Source organism: Eubalaena glacialis, chromosome 6, assembly GCF_028564815.1.
Source record: "Eubalaena glacialis isolate mEubGla1 chromosome 6, mEubGla1.1.hap2.+ XY, whole genome shotgun sequence".
Lineage (NCBI taxonomy): Eukaryota > Metazoa > Chordata > Mammalia > Artiodactyla > Balaenidae > Eubalaena > Eubalaena glacialis.
The window spans coordinates 29,230,281-29,246,445 of record NC_083721.1 but is presented as its reverse complement, the minus strand read 5'-3'; the positions used below and the strand labels follow the sequence as shown (position 1 = coordinate 29,246,445).

Here is a 16,165-nt window from a genome sequence, read left to right as displayed (position 1 = left end):
CTGAGAGAGTGCAAGAGGGCATGTGTTCCTTTCTTTAGGGTGATCATACAAATCACAGGATGGGTAGTGTTCTGGTAAAAGAGAACTAGAGACAGAAGAAGATCACAACACATCTGAGATGAAGATGGCAAAAACTGTGGCAGTTTAAGAAGTGTGCAATTAACATGCTCAAGGATTAGGCAAATGGAATATGATGCAGGAGCCGGGTAGAAACAGGACTTGGCCTTTATCTTGTGGGCAAAGGTCTTTGTGTTCAGGGTAATGATTATGTCTTCAGAAAGTTTTATTGTGCTGTAGTGTGTAGAACATATTGGATAATAAAATCTAAAAGGTAAAAGACCAGTTAGAAAGCTACTATAGTAACTGTCTAACAAGTATGAAGTACTAAAGCTTGAATTTAGAAGATGGAAGTGGAAAAAGAAAGAAATCAATCTCATAATTCTTCCTGTTCTAATAAAAATGATTATAGAAATAGTCATATACATGGTCGCCTGCTATCATGTGTTGAATATATAAAGGCATAATATAAAACCAAAAACTTGCAAATAGACTTGCAGGAAAGACTTTGCTTAAGTCATCTCATAAAGTTACCTATCCTATAATGGAATAAACATTTATAACATCTCCTTTGAATGTATTCTAGAGTAGCAAATACCATTTCTTAATACTGTACGTCTTTGATTACATTTTTATACTATTTTAAAAACATTTATTGTAGATGACCCCAAACTGAAATTTTCAAAAACTACAATTAGAAAATATCTGTATAAAACGGAACGATAACCTATACTTTACTATATAGAAACTACTTCTTAAAAACCACAAGGTCTGCCTGATTCATACTAATTTTAAGATACCAAAATACAATGAATGTCTCTATATTTTACAGAAACACAGGATATCTCTTATAAACGTGTTTCTCAAACTGATTACCAATATTTTAAAACAAAACGGAAAAATGCACGTATGTATACGCCAAAGATAAATTACCTGACCATAATATTGCACTCTATTTGTGGAAAACCTCATATTTACATATTACCTTTAATAGGGATATACATATCAGTTTGATGAATAAACTACTTTCAACTAATTCAAATTATCAAAATGTATTATTACAAATATAACTGAAGATTTTTGTTTTCTCTTCCTTTAAATATTCCCTGCCCCAGAAAGTCCATAAAGGCAAATTTTCAGGAGTGAAAAATAGTGTATCTTCTTCATATATTCAATAAATATTTAGTCAATAAATACTTATGAGCTACTTCTAGATGTCCAGTGTTCTCTTAAACCACTTTATTGAGATATGATGTAGATACAAAAAGCTGTACATATTTAAGGTATACAACTGATGGGTTTAGAGCTAAGTATACATTTGTGAAACCATCACCATTATCAATACCATAAACACATACATCACCTTCAAAAGTTTCCTCCCGCCCTCTTTTTGTGTGATAGGAACACTTAACATTACTCTTAGCAAATTTTTAAGTATAAAATACACTATTGCTAACTATAGGTAATATGCTGTACAGTAGATCTCTAGGACTTGAGTAATTGAAAGTTTGTACCTTTTGACCAACAGCTCTCTGTTTCCCCCTCCCACACTTCCTGGTAACCACCATTCTACTCTCTCCTTCTATGAGTTTGATTCTTTTAGATTCTTCATATAAGTGGGGTAATGTAGTATTTATTCTTTTGTATCTGGCTTATTTCTCTTAGGATAATGTCCTCTACGTTCATCCATGTTGTCACAAATGACAGAATTTCTTTTTTTTTTTTAAGGTTGAATAATATTCCACTTTATGTAGATACATTTTCTTTATCCACTTATACGTGAATGGACATGCGGGCTGCTTCCATGTCTTGGCTATCGTAAATAATGCTGCAAAGAAATAAGAATGCAAATATCTCTTCAAGATCCTGATTTCACTTTCTCTGGATATATACCTAGTAGTAGGACTTCTGGATCATACAGTAGTTTCATTTTTAAGTTTCTGAGGAACCTTTATACTGTCTTCCAGAGTGGCTACACCAATTGATGCCCAGAATTATTCTAGGTTCTTTCAGGTATATCAGTGACAAACACAACAGAAAAAGATTCCTGCTCTCAGAGCACTTTCATTCTAGAAGGGGAAAACAATCAATAAACAATTAATTTTAAAAATTCATAGTATTTTAAAGGTGATAAGTGCTGTGGAAAATGAAAAGAGAGTGGAGATGCAGCTCCCATTTTGAGTGGAGTGGTCACCAGCACAGGCCTCATCAAGAAGATGCCGTGGCCTTATCAGCTAATGCAAGAACTTTAGTTTTACTATAACTGAGGTGAAGGCTTTTATAAGCAGAGGACTGATTTTCTTTTTTTAAAAAATAACATGTACTATTATAACTGGGTGTCAAAAAGTATAGTTGACTTCATTTAAAAGGGAGGAGGGAGTGCTATTAAAAAACGTGTTGGTGGGAATGGCTATAAAAAAACTACCTTATATCAGGAACCCAAAATAACCACTAACACATGTGATTATGGCCAGTATTGCTTACTGGGCTTTACCGCTTATGACAGCCCTCCACACATGACCATTTTCACAGACTAGTAGTTCCTTATTCACATTCCAAATTCTGAACACTAAAAAGTTTAAAGCAAACCAATCTGGTAGCAAAATCTGACTCAAGTTCATGTGAGACAACTGACAGCTCCTGCTTCATCTCACTTGGCAAATATATACATGAAGAAACATTAACCCTCAAAACCTAGGTAAACTTTAAATATCCTCATTAATGAAAAGTCATAGGTACATCTATATGTATACATACAACCTTTTATTAGCTGCCCTATTTTACTCAGAAGATAGTGGAGTTACATCATATGTCAATTTATCATATTAAAAGTAAACCAGCCATGCTCAAAAAAAAAAAAAACGAAAAAACAAACTAAAATTCTATCTAGCATATAACCTAGAGGAAGATGGACAATGTTGATCTGTTGTTACAGATTGTGATTTTACACTTTAAAGGTATGTATTTTTCATACAAATGTCCTGTAAACACTGGCTAATTGCTGTATCTCATGTTCAACCAAAAACAAAACAAAAAAAACAATGTTATTTATTCCAACACTGAAGGAAACAGGCTGTTTGAGACCTACTGAAACATACTATATTAGAATCTGCATGGCATCTTTCTATTGAATTTTTTAGGATAATTTTAACTAGATATGAATTAGACTAAAGCACTATCTTTAAAAAAATCCGAGATGTAACTTTATAACCATGCTGTCTACAAGAAACAGGTGGCTACTGAGTACTTTAAAACTGACTAGTCTGAACTGCGATGGGCTGTAAAGTAAAAATACGCCCTGAATTTCAAAAACTTAGTATGAGAAAAAAGAATGTAAAATATCTCATAATTTTATACTAATTAAGCAATGGAATAATAGTTTTAAGATGTTGGGATAAATAAAATATTGTACTAACTTCACTACTTTCTTTTTCCTTTTTTTAAACATTCTTACTAGAAAACTTAAAATCTGAGCTCACATTATATTTCTGTTCAACAGCTCTCCTCTATAATAAAGACTGAGAAAAAGATTAATACAAAATTTCTCAAGTACTTACGTTCTAGAATGAATAATTTCACTTTAGATCACCAAACAGAGTAATACAAACACAGATAAAGGTAGCAAGAAACATTCATCAGAAACTCAAATGCATCTACGGTTTTAGATATTCAAAGAGGTATCCAAAAAATTCAACAATAAAGTAAAAGTCTTCATTATATGATATGTCTAATTTGTTTCAAAATCCATTTTCAGTATTTCCTTAGTCATAAGTATGTATAGGAGGGTTCTATGTCGTATTTCCCTTCACTAGAGTTAGGGTAGATCTAAGTTTCATGAACCAAACACATACCATAATGGAATCAGAAAACAGACAACTTAATTTTAACAGATGGGAAAATTTCATAACTCCTAAAAAACAACTTTAGAGTTTACGTAAAGTTGGAGAAAAGTCCATTTCACAATAAGAACCATCATTAGTAAAAGATACACTGATTGACATTTCCTAAATATCCTTAAAAGTGCTCCAAGTACCTATTTACTCAAGTTAGACATATATATACTCCACCACATAGCAGTTCCATTCCTGTGCATATACTTATCAGAAATGAATGCTTATTTCTACCAAAAGATTAAAAAAAGGTCATAGCAGCCTTATTTTAACCCCAAACTGGAAAGATATTCCATGTCCATTTACTGTAGGAGGGATAAACGATGGTATAATCATACAATGGAATATATACGACTGGGCGGGGGAGAGAGGGAGATGATACACACATGGATGACTCAAAGACATAACGTTAATCAAAAAAATCAGACATAAAAGAGTTCATACTACATGATTCCAATTGTATGAAGTTCAATAACAGGCAAAACTAATCCAAGATAAAAGATGCCAAAGACTGGTTTTTCTGTTGGGTGAAGGTAGTATTGACCAGGAAAGACACCAACAAACCTCCTGGGGTAGGGTATAGTGTAGTTACGCAGGGTACGCTTACGTAAAAAATCTCTGAACTAGCAAGTAAGAGTGCCAATTTAACTACATGAAGTTAGACTTCTGTAAAATGGTTTTGTTTTTTTTTTTTTTAATATAAGTAACTTTTTTTAAAAAAGGGCCTGACATATCATGAGTTATTTTCAAAAGAATTACTTAAAATCAATTCTTATTCAGAATTTACACAGGAATTTCTCCACTCAACTCTACAACTAAACTTAATTTCTTTGCCATTTTTTATTAATAAAAACTAGTAACCAGTTCAATTCTATCCAACCTACTCTTAATTTTGAGATTACCTGACAAATTTTCATAAATGGATAATTCCCAATGGCTTTAAAAAGTGTAATAATCTTCTCTATAACTAATAGTTATAAACTATTTGAATGTTTATGTCTTTAAATATGTAATTATAATAGTTAATTCTTAGTTTAAAAAGATAACTTTAAACTCCACAAAATTCAGGGTTTCTGATCATATCCTTTCTTTCATTGATAAAGCAAACATAAAAATTAAATTTAGTATTTGGGAGTTCACTAGAAGTCCTTTTACAGTCCTAATGTGTTTATTTAGATTTCTTATTTGCTTTTACCCTCCCCCTCTGACAGGAAGAGGGAGAAAATGCTGTTTTGCTAATAGTGAATAACCTTGAACATACAGAGTTCAATACAATGTTCTATGGAAATATAAAAGACTATATTCATCCAATCCTAGAAATTCATAGTGCTTGACAAGTGATTATTTAAGAAAATTTGTAAAACTGATTTTTGTGTCATTTCATGTGAATATAAATCATGACTATCCAGTTAATAGAGTAATATGTACTGAAAGAAGTTGACCTATTCACTGCAACTTTAACAAATATATTATCTTATTAAATGTATGTATGTATTCTTCCTTCATCTGTGTCTACTCCAAGCAAGACAGTTGCCAAGTTTTATAAAAGACAAACACAAGACTTGGGGGGAGGTATCAAGGTGGACACCAAGAAGGAAACTCTGGGGTATGGCTGAAGGGAACTGTGTCCACCACTGACCTCAGCCAATTCGGCTGGTGTATCCACATGGGGTCTTGGGGTTGTAAAGGACAGAAACACAAAGCAGGTAAGTTTCTCAACTGACAATCTTAATATCCTTCCTCCCTAGTAATACATCACATGTCCTGGGACTCAGAGTCTATGAGCAGATTAATTATTATGCTGCACCAACCCAGACACATGTGATAATGCAGAGGGAACTTAGCAGATGGATGTTCAGAGGCAGAGTCAGGTGACCTGGTTGAATATGTCCGTGGGCCCTGATGAAAATACAGATGGCAGCTGGTCCCTACGCTAGAAGGTAGAATTGTCATAGGCAGGAAGAACTTTAAGACTGCCTGAATGTTTAATGTATATTTCACATGGTCTTAGATAAACAGAAACTTTTTATAACTCATTTTCAAATCAAAACATTCTTTAAAATAGTACTATGCTGAAAAGGTAAAATGTAAATATCTCAGATGTTTAAAAAAGGCAAAACTGGTTCCATCTAAACCAGATTCCTTTTACTCACACAAAATTCATAATTTACCAACACTGAAATATATCCTTCTCCTCTGTTACAAATGTCAAACAACTAGTTTATCAATATCTGAAACTTAAGAAAACTAAACAATTAAATACGGCATAATATTCTTTCTTTCCTATAACTGAAAAGGCTTTACTACATTTTAAAAAGTGGAGCAGTGAGACAAAATACAATACCTTCTGGATGTGTTTCTCCCAAATGTTAAAATAATGGATCCTGAGGATAGAGCTTAAATTGCTCACAATCCAAACACTCTGTGAAAATTAATAAAAATAAATGTTACTTCAAGTTGCATCTTATCTCAAAGAATTTCAATAGCACATTTTACAAAGAACTCTTAACTACTGACTGAAAAACAAAATCTAAAAAAATGACAAAAAAAGATGTATTGCAAGTAAAAAAAAATCCTAATTATACACGTTTTCCTTGGGCATAGCTGTTGATCACATCTGATAAAAAATACGCATTACAAAATTATTTATACCAAAACACTACTTATCTGTCTTTACACCGCATTAAAGACTATATCACCAGTTCTCAAGTGTGTGAGAAGTTAATGTCAATGACCAAGAGGAATTCTGATCAAGGATTCTGGGAGAAAAAGTACTAGAATTATTTGGTAGTCAACACAAGAACTGAAACACCTCATTTTTTTCCCTAGACCCTTAGAAACAAAAAAATGTTAAACTTGGAATTAGAACCTTCCTAGATACAGAATGACATCAACATGTGGGACAGTTTATACTTTTAAGAACAGAAGAGTGGGTGAAAAGGTTTTAGGCCAGCAAGGCCCACAGTCCACACTTTAACACTGTGGTGGCCTTGGAAGCTGTACATTGACCAATAGGCCAACGGACAGTGAGACCAGTTGGTGATAAGACAGGTACGGTGCAAACTCCGAGGCTCCACCACAGCAGCATTCCACTCGCATCACCCACTGCATTTATGTCTGGTTTACATTTTTAGAGTTCTCAATTCCTATCTCATAGCCTATGATTGGTTCTCAAGGATTATGGCTTAGCCTCCAAATAAATCCATAAACCTAAACCTTAAACTCCCCAAATAAAGTATTTTTCATTATCACTTCATTTTACCAGTGCCCTTCAGTCTCCTTAAAACCATATATAGATTACAAATTTCTTTGAGTGATGCTTCCTTAACATCCTAGGGAGGCAGGCTGTCCAACCACTCTGCCTCCAGGTCACTTCCTCTGTATCCTGCTTACTGTTACTCTCCCTGTGACTGCGAGCCTTGCATTCATCTCTGAATCCTCCAGCACCTAGCACGGTGCAAGGTACAGAGCTGATGCTGAGTGAAAGTCTGCTCTATGAACCAACGAATCTGAGAGACTCTATCAACTGATATACCATGCTGAGGTAAAAATAATACCAGCAAAGGAAAGCAGGTAGTTATATGAGCCAACTACAATGAAGAATACTCACCTTTTTAAAAATTTCATACTTCATACATACACACACACACACACACACACACACACACACACTCAATTCTCATTCTCTCTCCCTCTCCGTCTTCCTTCTTTCTCTCAGTTCTTCATTAGCAAGACTCTCCTGGTATCTATGTCAATACTCTCCCACCCGCTACAGACAATCAGCCGGTTGGTGGCAGGGCTCCTTTCTGCCCAGGTGAATTGGGATTCTAGCCCTGCTGTCTGAGGTCCTGCACCAATTGGCATGGTAACTGGACATTAACACAAACCCTCTAGGCACGCCATCAGCAGCTCCTAAGCTACCCTCCATCAGCAGCTGGCAATGTCACTTACATGTGTAAGTCAAAAATACCTAGAATCATAACTAAGGCAGAATATTCCTAGAATTTTATTAGTAGACAGCTGGCATCGCCTTAAAATAGAAAAAAAAAACAAACAAACCCTGAAGAGACCTCCTAGTGATTTAAAAAAAAAAAAAAAAAGCCTTATCATTTCCTATTAGGACACTACTTTTTCAGCAACTAAATAAAAACATTACCAAATCATTTTATGTAATAAAATTTAACCTTACTTTGACCTTCCTCATAAAGCAAACAAACCTCTCTATCCAGTAAAGTTCCATCTGAACTATGTAAGATGATAAGCAATACCTTAATTGCATTCATTTACATGACTCTGAAACTATTCTGGGCTGAAGTCACTGACTGCAAGGTCACAGAATACAAAAAAGTAAAATGTACGCAATTTACCGAGAAGGGGGAGGAACGATGCACTTAGGCAGTGGGGTAGTCCTTCTCCCTCCCTCCTCGGGAGACACCCAAAGCTTAATGCAATCAACAGGTGCAGCCATCTCTAGCATCTCTATCTGAAATATATCATACATATACACACTGATTTTATAAATATACATATAAAATATAGTAAGAATACGTATTTGATAAGTCCACCATATATTATGGTTTTCTTATTAAAATCAATCTCCCTGAATAGAGGCAAAGGGCAATTCTGTGCCTTAACAGCATTTAAAATCAAAATATGAAATAGGGCTATTACTTTTTCCATTGTTTCATAAAAATTTCTAACAACTAAAATTCAGGTTATAAAGCTGTAACAATTTTTAGGGCAAACACAGGATGTTAAGTATACTAAGCATTTCTGCTTTCATTTTTCATAACCTAAGCAAATACTCAACTAATTTGCTTAGAGGAGCAGGCTTTTACGTCTCAAAGCCAATAATACCACGTTAGTAAAAGTAAAGAAATACAACTGACTGACAGAAACTGACTACCATAAATGACGAGGGACAATGTGTATTCCTCAGAACCTTAGAATATATCATAACACACAAAAACAAGTTAATCCTACAAAATATTTCCCTTTAGTAAAATTCTAACACAAACTAGATGTTATTGGCACTTGAATTTACTGGAGAAAAGAGAAGGAAACTAAAAGGTTAGGATCTAGAGACCTTTAAAAATGTCTGTAATATTAGTACAAATGTAGAGCCTCAAATATTTGTTTTCGGTTTAAGACAACATCACCAGGAGATTCATTTAAGAAGTTTCTGCCCATTAAATTAGATAAATCTCCCACATTTAATGTACTACCAAAGCATTTCTATACTGCTCAAGCCAAACTTTTGCAATTTAAAAATGATTTAGTGAAAAAGAAGCAATGATATTATAAAATTTATGCTTCTTCACCTTCTCTCCCTACCTAGAAGGGCAAGACTCTTTTCATGTAAATCTGAATTAGATCTCAATCATTTCAATTGATGCTACTCCACAAAGAACACAAGGATGAAAATATAAAGTACTATACTCTTAAACAAACTCCAACACCTTGATGCCACTTTGTCCTTTTTAAATGACAAATAAAATAAAATCTCAATTTCTCTCTATAAGTTAAGCCAATTCACTTTGGAATACCTTAGTAGTAAAATAAATGCATACGTGTATTTTAAAAAGTACTAGTTACTATTACGATCCACATATAACTTTCAGTGACCATATCTTCTTTAGACATTTTAATCCTTTCTATAAGAAGTAATTCAGGCTTTAACATGATATAGATAATCTGTATAACTATGTAACAAGCAATTCATGGTTCACATATCTTGACAAGGATAAAAGCACTGGGGCCAATCAGCATCCTCTAATATTGCTTAAGGTGTTCTTGGTCACATTTTTATCTGATTTCAAATCTCAGGCTCACGATAATTTTCTGATAAATATAACTTTTGTTATTTCTCAAACACTTCCCTCTGTCCATCCAAAAGACTGAATGCTTTACGTTCCTAAAGCTCACTAATTATGATCACAATATTTATCTAAAGTTCTATTTCATACACATAAATTAGCCTTTCCTTGGATATTAGAATATGTTAACACCAATTTTTATAACCACAGTCTAGCCTTTGTGTGTCTTTAAATGAGCTACAACCGTGAACTGAAAATGAACTATATTAATGGCATCACTCTTACAGCTCTCAAAGTTGAAGAAAAGAGTCCAAGCTTAGGTTCTGACACACTTCATTTTAACAGCACGCATCAGCCTCAGGTGAGCATAGTAAATCCTACCCACATAGCAAGTATGCATGTGTGTGCTCCTCTTTCCATTTTCTCTTGTCCTTTCCTTACCTCTCCCTAGGAAGTCAATGAACAAAATATTACACACTTTTTAAATATATACAGTGGTACAGAGACAAATGATCTATCTTGTCCAAAAAGGAGGTACCTAAATCAAGAAACTTATCAATTCTCAATGTAAAGTGAAATCCTGGACTGACAGGTTGCTCAGATAACACTCAGAAAAGAGCAACATGACTCAACCTGTGAGGAACAGACCAAAAACACTCCATAAGATGAAGTGTATCTAGAGGAGTCCATATCTCCATTTGAAACGCTTGCTATGGAATATGTTAATTGACAATTCCATCTAGGAAATATTTTTCTTCCTCTCTCACCTGTTCCCCCACCCATCTTGCACTCGACTCCATAAACAGCAGTTATCCCCCATTATAAAACAGTTGACGGTTAAAACAATGAGCCAATGAAGAAAGTACAATATTCTGTAACTGACATTTACTGCACTGGCCTTGGACTTCTAATCTTTACCAGACGGGCACACAAATCAATCCATCAGCTCATAAAGGTGTGCTTTTTTAACCTCTAAAACAGATGGGATTGGCCAGAAGTGTCTGGCATGTCAAACTGCTAATCACTGCTGCCCTTTGCACAAAATAACCCTCTTAAGTTGAGGCATGGTTGCACGGGAACCGACATTAGTCTGTGGGAAACCCATTTAACTGTCACACACTCCTGCCACTCCTGCTCTCCCTTAATTAAGCCTAATGCCTTATGCTTTGACCTTTTGTTCTAGCCTATTAACCCTATCTAGTACAAGTTCAATTATGTTAAACTAAAAACTTTGCTGTAAAATATTAAATGCCAAGCTCAAAAAATCATGAGGGACATCCTCACAGCCCTTAGTTCTATGCACCCTGTTACTCCACACATGTGACAGTAAAACCTCACTTTTGAAGCGATACTGATTCTGATAGAGTCTAGAAGAACCAAATGATCATTCTGGTTCACCCCCTTATTTTACAAACTGAGGCCAGAAAACATTAAATGACTCACCCATTTCACAGCTTCAGTTGAACCACACTGAAACCTATCTGATCTCTAGCTCTGATCCTTTATTCTCCATCGTGTCTCTGATTTATAGTCAAACCACCCAGGAGTGTATTAAGGATACTAATATTTTCAACACATTATTACTTTTCACCACCCACTAAAATTCACTGCACAAATAGGCCTAAAGCAAAACAAATGAGCACGTCAACAGAGTTTTCAGGTAATATTTCCTTTCCTCCCCACACCAAAACTTTCTATCCGCTCACTACTTTTCTTCTTTTTAAAAGGAACAATGGCCATCTGAGAACTGCTAAATTCTGCAACACTCCCAAGGCAATAGGTGCAAGTACAAATTTTTTTCTTCACTGATGCTTCATTTAAGTATTCAATAGAACAAATGACTGAAGCTACAGAAAGCAACTACAACTTGCTACTTATCCTCAAATGGAAAAAGTTGGTTATCTTTAAAACTATCTTTTTTACACCTGTATGTAAATTGATTGCTGTTCAACATTTACCAGAATCCCAAAAAATAAAATCAAAAAAGTTTAAAATTCACTGTAAAATAAAATCAAACATAGTCCAAACTAACATGCTATCATCACAGGGGAATTTTAGTTTAAGTGCTATTCCTCTTTCCATTTACTTCATACAACTAGAAAAAACTGTTTTACCACTCTCACTATGACACATGAAAACAAACATTAATAACATCAAACGGGGCTTCCCTGGTGGCGCAGTGGTTGAGAATCTGCCTGCCAATGCAGGGGACAAGGGTTCAAGCCCTGGTCTGGGAGGATCCCACATGCCGTGCAGCAACTGGGCCCGTGAGCCACAACTACTGAGCCTGCGCGTCTGGAGCCTGTGCTCCGCAACAAGAGAGGCCACGATAGCGAGAGGCCCGCGCACCGCGATGAAGAGTGACCCCCGCTTGCCACAACTAGAGAAAGCCCTCGCACAGAAACGAAGACCCAACACAGCCATAAATAAATAAAATTAAAAAAAAAAAAAAAAAAAAAGAACCGTGTGCTCTGACATATCTCAAAACGGTTCCTTTTAAAATAACATCAAACAAAATTTGGATTTCTACCTGTGACTCATGTGAGGAAATGCATATTAATTTCAGATTTTTGAAAGATTTAAAGTCAGATTTTAATTTTATCCTTTTATTGACTGCCCAAAGACCCATTTTTATCTATTTTCAGTATTAACCAATACTGTCATTTTTGCCTTTAGCCACCTGGAACCTTACAGGTTAAGATAATATGCCATTAAGTGGAACAGATAACAATTTTCAAAAGAAACAGTGATGAACAACTTCAATGACAGAACTTACTACTTTTTAAGGGGTAAAAGTAGAATGTGTACAAAAGTAAAACTCAAAGTGAATGTGCTTATGTTATTAGAATGGTACTTTCTTGGCATCATCAGAAGGAATATACACAAGAATTTATAATATGTAACATACGCAGGTGGATGAGCAGTCAAAGGGAAAACAAACACTGACAGCAAGAACAACTAGCAGCAAACTAATGATTCAGAGTCTCGGTCACCTTTTTTTACTGCAAACGATATTAATGTTAATTTTTTTTACATATACACACACACACACACACACACACACACATATATATCCTTTCTTTTTTATATTCTTTTCCATTATGGTTTATCCCAGGACATTGAATATAGTTCCCTATGCCATACAGTAGGACCTTGTTGTCCATGATATTAATGTTAGTTTAAATGAGATATCATGCCTTAATTACAAGAGTCAGCTCATAAAAATAGAAATTAAGTTTGGGTCTCAGACACTGAGGAATTTAACAGTGGGAAAGTTATACTAGTGCATAGAATCCACATACTCTACAACATACTGACTGACACTAAGGAACAATTGAAAGGAAAGAGCAGTTCAGCACTGATGCAAACACAAAGTAGAATATACCACATTAATAGTAAATGTGCTAATTTTTCTACTCTTCTACTTTGGACAGTAGTCCATTAGCCTGTATACCTTCTTGTACTATGATTTATATGATTCACTGCTATTTACTTGTGAGTAGAAAAATATGTGAGCCCTGAGAGGTGTTTTTTTCTGTTTACAAAAAGCATCTACTTCTAAGCATGCATCAAGTTTAGTAAAAACTACTGTCTTCACAAGCAAGAAACTGGGTTAAAGTCATTTTAAGAGCATTTGTTAAATCTCAGTGCTGTATATGTATGTCTCAGATAATCTACACATTTTCTTTAGCATTTGAAAATTAACTGCTGGTCTATAAATTTCTGAGCTCCATTTTAAAATAATTTTCTTTTCCAACTTAGCATTATTATTCAAGTTGAACATGATAATGTTCTAACAGTCAGAAAATTCACCTCTAGTGAAGAGCAAATCCTAATTTTAAAAAATAACAGAAAGGCTTCATATACTACTTAAGGTCTATAATTTACTAGGTTTTGAATCATCAAGTTCTTCCTGATACCTTCTAACTTTTAAGATGACTGAACGCCAAAATTAATGCTAAACATGAGATTCTGAGATGCCTCCAGTGTCCCAAGCAGTCAAATTCAATGCAATTAAATGTGCTGAGCTGGTGGATCCTTATGACTACTGCAAGTGAGGCCAAGGAAATTGCCCATAAGGCTCTAGAAATATTGTTTCATTTCTTTAAAAAAAATTAAATGTTGCCCCCCCAATTTCGCTGAACATGCATTCTGTTATAAATTGTGTATTTTTGAAGAAACTTAGTATTACAGAACAATGTCAAATGCCAAGTAATTATAATGTCACCAACAGTTTCACTTTTTCCTTCATAATAAATATGTCTGGAAAGAAGATGATAAATTTCAAGGAAGAAATATTATTTCTTATAGAAGTTCTAATTTAAAGAGACCAAAGAAAAAATGTAGAACAGCAGCTATTATGCATAAGTTAGTCATAATATTTAGCAGTTTTTAATGTATAAATACATAAAGGCCCCATTCCTAACCCCCAAAAAAGCCAGATTTCACCAATAGTTGGGATTGGTACAGTTCAATTCAACAAATGTTTTAACAACCTTCTGTATGCCAGGCACCTACAGCACCAACAATACACTGATGAATAAGCTCCTATTCATGGAACTTACCCTCTATTGAGGAGGACAGACATTAAACAAGTGTGAGACTATCACAATCAGGGGTACAAGGAATTGTGAGAGACAAATCTGATCTTGTTAGAGGCTTGGAGACTGTACTGAGCACCTACATTCTCTCGTCCACTGTCCCGTGAGTGAGAATATTCCTTTCCAATTTGCTTCACCAAGGTGAGGAATGTGGTCAGTCTGTGGCCCACATCAACGGCTACCATTAGGTTTCTTTTCTCTTGCTCTCTTTCTAGAGGGGTGGACCTCGGTGCACTTGGTTCAGGGCACTGATCACCCCTGGTCTACACAGTGCCCTCGCATCTGATATGCTACCTTTTCAAAGGAGAATACGGAGTGGGGCCCATAACCTCTATATTACGTTCCCAATTGAACCAACAGACCCAACCACCTCCACTAATGGTTTTAGAATATTACTCTTCGGTAGTAAGCACAGCTCGCCTGTGATTGTTCTGACCACACCAGTCCACTAAAGTTACCTGACTCTGTTAATCAACAAATAAAAGTTCCCCTACTGAATTTTAAATAGAACTCAAAAATGTCTATAACAGGTAGAAACAAAGCTAATGCACGAACAGATGCGCACCTGTACTGTAAAGCTTCTCTTCTTAAATTCTCACCCTAGAAAATACATCCCAAGTTCTAGAATATCAAATGAATCACAAGACTGTCCTGAAGACCATATTTTAATAGCATGAGAAGGAAACAGGCTACAAAAAACAAGGATGATATGGCTGGCCCTGCTCACTCCACTCCTTCAGACCCAGTCCTGATTATCAGAGGTCCTCCCTTGGGCTTAGCTTAGACTAGTATACTGCTGGATCCATCACCAAAGGTTATTAACTATTCCTTAACACCTGGTACAGAAAGCCCCTCTTTCTGAGATTGCTTTAGTAAAAACAAACAAACAAAAGAGTGTGAAATACATCAAGACTTGATTTCTCACCCTGGGTTCAGCCAGTTGCCAGCTGTTGTTAAGTTTTAAATTCTTAGGTGCCCAGTGTCCTCCTCTGCAAGATGCAGACAAAAAATGTTTTGGAAATTTTTAATTAACAACAATGTCAAAAATGTTGGAAGATGAGTAATCATTTGCCCTACTGTGTCACATGGATACCTAGCCATTAAAAAGAAAAGAACAAGTGAGAAATTAAGAGAACAAAAGGGAAAACAGGGGAAAAAGGAAACAAAAATAGAGGAGGATCAAGAGAAAAGAAAAAGGTGTGTAAGTGAAATAGTAGCACTTATCTCTATTTGATTTACAGTCCACACCAACGACCTATCCTATGCGCTTTTCTGTTATGCAAGATGCCTCTATACACCGACTTGCTTGAAAATGAGGAAGTAGGACGAGGTACCTCTAGAACAAGTGCACTTAAACCCAGAAATTCCATAGCTTCTATCAAATTTCCTTCCAACCTGATATCTAAGGTTGATATGAAAGTACTTCAGTTTGTGAAAGCCCAAGCAAAAGGAAAAAAAAAAAAAAAAAAAAAACACAGAAGAAAACATAACGTTGATTCAGGTCAGTCAAGGATCACCATGACAGGTAAGAGTAGCATTTTACTAACAAAGTAAACAGTGCACTGCTTTGAGTTCTGCCTCAATAATACCAAACATCCAGATATTGGGAAAGAACCAGGTGGTGAATAAAAACCTTCCATCTTCAATCCTTGGCCTCATGCAGATTCAGTCTATTTCAATTAACTTTTTTAAAAAGCATGGATGTGTTAGGGAAATAATATAAATACATACCTGAACTCCAGAAAAATTTTTTTACCCAGATTGTTCACTTACACAGTTTCTCTCTTATTTGGCCAGATAC

General features: G+C 35.2%; 1 protein-coding gene across 5 annotated transcripts in view; it reads right to left on the bottom strand.

Annotated features, from left to right (window-relative positions):
• Positions 1-16,165, bottom strand: part of NRIP1 (nuclear receptor interacting protein 1) — a 114,847-nt gene that overhangs the window by 90,085 nt on the left and 8,597 nt on the right. For 3 of the 5 annotated variants that reach the window (XR_009701333.1, XR_009701334.1, XM_061194024.1), the window contains exon 2: positions 6,292-6,369. The exons of the other annotated variants lie outside the window; for them this stretch is intronic. The gene's annotated coding sequence lies outside the window, so the exon portion shown is untranslated. The remainder of the gene's footprint in view (positions 1-6,291; positions 6,370-16,165) is intronic. 5 annotated transcript variants of the gene reach the window in all.